Genomic DNA, 6,000 nt, shown 5'->3' on the forward strand with positions numbered 1-6,000 from the left:
AGTTGATTGATTCGGTCTACCCTGCTCATCGTCTATTTTCACTTCTTCGGTTTTTTTATGAAGCATATAAATATGAGATCAAAGATAGCTTGATGATGGATGATAACAGCCGGCCACACACTTGCTTTGAGTTTTTTCCGTTTAACAATAACAAGTTGTATCGTTGCAATGTGATAGACTATTCTATGCTTAACACGTTTGTTAACCATAAATAGGTTGAAAACAGTATAAACGATATAATATATGGGCTGTGGCTGATGCCAATAATATCTATTAGAGAATTTAGCACTTAACTCATTTTTACAAAATCAAATACAACATACACAACTTTTTGTGTAATGACCCAAACACTTTCTACCTATATTCCAAACACTTCCTATTTAATTTCATCTTACTTTGTATTATAAATATTCAATATTAAAATAATTAAAAACAATTTTGACATCTCACTCTCTATCGTTGTGCCCAAATTTTAATGCCTCATCAGAAACAAATTTATATGGATTAATTACAAACAGACTAACGATGGATCTCATACTTAATTTGATGATGTCTCACACATGGACCATATAAATATATGTAGTCACAATTTGGTGGATATGTTTACATGTTTGTCAAAATGTTTGGAAAAAAATAAAACAAAATTATGATTAGGTAAAGTATAATAAAATAAAATGTATTTGTTGAAGTTATAACTTATAATTAGATTAGGATCCGCGGTACACCGCGGAGCAAAATTATTTATAACTAAAATATTTAAATTATAAGTTGTATTTGTTGGTTAAATATGTTATAATTATATAATAATTATTATTAAATAAACCATATAATACCGTAATATAACTTATTTTTTACATAATATTTATTTGATCAATTTAATTAAATATATCTATTCTCTGATACTGACAGTGTTAACAAAATAATGAAATGATGTTTTAGCCGTAAAACACCGAATTAATGATATTTTTTTAATTTATATAAATATCGATAAAAACCGTCCCGCTATATAACCCCGTCCCGAGATATTTTAACTCACACTATATCATCTCAATTTGTAATATTTATTGTGTATCTACGGTATAATATTTATCATATTTAACTTTTTAAAAGTTTTAAATATTTTTCATATTTAACCTCTTTAAAATCTTTAAAATAAATAACCGGAATAAACAAATAAAAGGTTTTAAAGTTTGAATGCCTGATAATCAAGGTTTCTACTCATTTGTATTCAGAATCATTTTGGTCTCTTTTATAGTATGACTCTAAACCATTACCCAATTTTTTAGACGATATGGAATATTGTATCCATATTTTTTATTAATTCATCTATTGAATAATATATGTCCATTTTTAAAATTTTGTATTACAATTTTTATTAACTAAATGTATTATAAAATAATTCAAGATAATTTAAATATTGTTGTGAACACAGAGATTTAGGGAATTGTTCTCTTGTATTATTAATCTATCCCATAGGATATAACATATATATAATGATACAACTTTAGGGTTTAGGGTTTACACTAATGGGTCGATAAAGGGCATCCACATAATACAATATATTTATAACACTCCCCCTTGGATGACCATTATAAAAATATAGTCCCAAATGCGCATGTGAGATGCTGCCTCGTTAAAAATCTTACCAGGAAAATCCAGTGGGAAAAACCATGGTCAAGAGAAAAAGAGTGCAGCGCGCTTTTACTCCCCCTCATGAGTACATCACTTGAAATCTTCGAGATGACCGATCCAATATGATGAAGTAGCTTCTTCAAAGTAGTGGTTGGAAACGCCTTGGTAAATGGTTCCCCAAATCTTCACTTGAACGAATCTGTAGTAAACATGTATCGCCATTCTTCTATTGGTCATGGGTCTCGCAAGTGACTCATCTTTATCATTATCTTTGTTTCTCACAATCTCATCAATGTATTTCAAAAACTTTGAAGATGATAGTCTTTCACCATTGGAATCATAATATTCCTCTTCAGGTGTTTATCTTTCGCGTGTTCTTTTGTTGTCTCATTAAAAACCTTTCATGGAAAAACCCAATGGGATAAAAACCATGATAAGGGAAAAAGAGTACAACCACACTTATGATCATATTTCTCCCCCTGAAAGCATCATCTTCAGGTTATGCATTATGATCATATATATCATCTTTTTATAAACAATGCTTTAGTGTACAAAACTCATATGATCATCATATATTCTTCTGGGTCATTGAACTGCAAGTCATTTGAACCCTTTCATATCGAAGATCTATTTGAACTTTAAGCCCAAAATTCATTTACATACAATCTTCCAAACAATCATCTTATACATAGGAGTTCTTCATAATCTCCTTATAAAACTTTCTCTTTCAACTCTTTTTCTTATTATGTACTACAAGACCATTTTTCTATGTAAGATAATGTAAGCATCTTGAGATAACATCTTTCTCATCAGATGTCAAATCTGTAACCTCAAGAAATTTCATGAAATATCTGATCTTACAAAATCTGATTTCTCCATCTTTCAAGAGTAATATTTCATCACTGATTATTTCTCCATATATTCCTAGGTATATGAAATCTCTACCGGAGATCAGATAATATTTTCATCATCAACATATTTGCACTTATTTTTGTACCTTTCTTTTAACAAGAACCACTTGTAAGTGCTGAAGAGACAAGAGACACATATAATTTTTTTCTTTTAACGAGGTTCAGCAAAGACCTATGTCCTCAAACTTTCTTGAAAATACTTCTTGAACACAATTAAAATTAGTGTTCAATCTCGGATTTACACAACCCTAAGATATTCACTTATCTTGTTACCGATTTATTTTCAACCCACTATGAGATCCCTAAGATCAACAACAATGATCTACACACATGATTCTCTCATGCAGATAAACTTTCACCATTTTCTCCTCAAAGGTGTCAAAAGTCTACAAAACGTTTTCTCGAGAACTATAAAATATTGCTTCTAGCAATATAATTACTTTAAGAGATATTTTTGACAGTTTGAAAACCTTATGGATAGACTGAATCAAGTTTTGCTCTTATTTCAAACTCATAAGGGATCTACATAGTTGCTTCCACCATATGAGAGTGCATTTCTCATAATAAATATCAAGTATTTATGAGAATCATTGTACTTCTACACATACTTTATTTCTCATACATATCCCCTTATGTCCCACTCATTTTACACTTTCAAGTGTAAGGACTACAAGTCCAAATATTATCTCGACTTCAACTATTTCATAGTTACTTCTTTCAATGATTAACCAATCATTCTATGTATACACTTTTCAATAAAAAAAATTCTATTGACCGTGGTTTATGATCCTCGATTTTCATCAATAACATCATCAACTGCAACACTGCATGCAAACATATTAGGACGTCGATTTGCTTATTGGTTCCTTTTCATTCTAGACATGACTCAACTTGTTGAGATTTCTTTTCATTATGATTCTCATGTACCTGAATCTCTTTCTCACTCATGTCTACATCTCTTCTAGACATTTTCCATAACTCTTTGCTTCCTCGGTGCCATATTAATTTATGCTCATTTTTCTTTTCCGAGAATGCTTATATTTGGAACCATAAGTCTATCACATTTCATGTGATCATTAGACTTACTAGCAGTTGATCTTATCCTTCTAGGGTATATGTGACTTTGTCACTTAAGGTCAGAAAATGGCTCTTGCATGCTTTTAGCATCTTTGCAAACTTTGCCAATAAATTATCTTTTTAATTTCTAGCGCACATTTCTTAGTACGAGGATCAAAATAACTTCTTCCAATATATTTATTTACCAGCTGCTTATTTTCTCCCCTTCTTGTTGGAAAGACTAACTCACTAAAACAGTCTTTGCATCTCGAGCCTCAAATTTTCGAGATATTCAATCTTTAAAAGAGATTCATATCCAACATATTTCCAACATTCTTTCAAATTCTATCTTATATAACTGTGGTGGAGAACCCAGAATGTATAACACATTTAGATGGAAGATATCTGGTTTCTGACTCAAACCAATTGTAATGAGGGAGTACTCATGATTATTCGTTGGCATGATGCGAATTACTTGACATATAGAATCATTTATGTCAATTACTTGGCATGGTTTCACCACCATTATCAATTAACCAAATACTCTCGCAAACACCATGTTGCAAGTTACTAACAAACATATATAGTGGATGATCAATCCACAATATCGCTTTGTATACATACGATAAAATTGACATTATCCAAATTCATGGGGTCGGTGAAAACCATATAATCGGCTTGCTTTGTAAAGCAGCACACATAATAAATCACAAAGAAAACTCTTTAGGTTCTCTAATAAATCTTTTCAGAAATTTCTGATTATTTTTTCGCATCACTACTGAACCGGAATGGCTTAACCGGTCATGCCAAACAATGAGATTTTCACAAAGCATTTTGTCTTCTAGACATGTAATCTCCAAAATACTTTTATTGCCTTGGATAATACTTATGATTACAAAGTATTTTCTTCGCATATTGTCTCAACATGATTACTTTTCAAATCCTCAATATTTGCTTTTTCATATGAGTGATTAAACTCATTTTGGGTATGAACATAATCTTATATTTGTTCCATCACCTCTGTATGTGGGATTCATATATTCTCCCCCTCGAGATGATGACATGACTATGAATCTCGATTTGAATTCCGCTTTGTAATCAATAACATTCTCAAATTGGGTAATATATTATATTTTAGACCCTTTTAACTTTGAGACTAATTGGGAGATTATAACACATAATTATCAAATTATGTTCCCATAGGCAATAGTATATATACTCTTCTTCAAGAGCCTTTCAATACTTTTTCTACTACTTCTTATTATTGTAGTACAATAGTGGAAATTGTCTCACAGTAACTTTCTTATCATTGATGTGGCATTTTCATTTTTCTTTGCATAAAGTCATATTCAGTTCAATGAATAGACCAAGCCAATAGGATGTGATTTACATCAACATCTCATAATTTTATACAGTCACAAAAAATAAGATTATAATATTTTTAGAAAAATATTTTTCACTATATTGTGTCTTACATGACAACAATATTTTGAGACAAATAGAATATATTTTCTCTAATATATTTCCAACAATGATATAATCTTCTATTATAATCTTGGCTATAAGTGGAATTAAGTTGTATGTATATATTCATTATAGACTTTTAGTTATTTACTTTCTTTAGATTATTCAAAAAAATAAGTAAAATTTTTTTATGCTCATATACTTGGACTTAAACCTCCTCATAGAAGTGATGCCAAGAAAACATGATCAATAATCATTAGTTAGTAATTTGTTACTAAATTTTCAACGTATTCACCAAAGAAAGTTGGAGACATGATTTAAAATATTTCATAATGATATTATATCTAATTTTAATTAGATTTAAATTTGTGATTAAACAAATAAAGTAAATCACAAACATTATAAACAATTATATAAATGAGTGCTAAATAAATATTAAACATCATTTCTATATATATATATATATTGCTTAATTTATTTATATATATATATATATTGTTAAACATATTTTTCATTAAAGAATTTTCTTATAAAATTTAAAACGTTTTACCAAAAATATAATTATATTATTATAATTATTTCTTAATAATAAATTATATATATTTTAGCAGCACATATATTTATATATTATAAAGTATATGTGCCAGTTTGGACGAATCAATCAAACATCAAACTCAACATATAATAGTTCATGTTCGATCATTGAAGTAATAAACAATATAGTTTAGTTTTCCAATTTAAAATAAAGTCGATTGACCATGCAACCGATTATAAAGCATGGTATTGTATGACTTTATTAAATTCGAGATCAACAATCATGAAACATAGAATTGATACCTTATAATGTATTTCACACCGATCAAATAAAGTATGGCACGACTGTTTCAATCATCTTAATCTTTTCTTTTTTTTTTTTTTTTTTTTTTTTTTTTTTTTT

The sequence above is a fragment of the Camelina sativa genome, chromosome 8 (genome assembly GCF_000633955.1).
Source record: "Camelina sativa cultivar DH55 chromosome 8, Cs, whole genome shotgun sequence".
Lineage (NCBI taxonomy): Eukaryota > Viridiplantae > Streptophyta > Magnoliopsida > Brassicales > Brassicaceae > Camelina > Camelina sativa.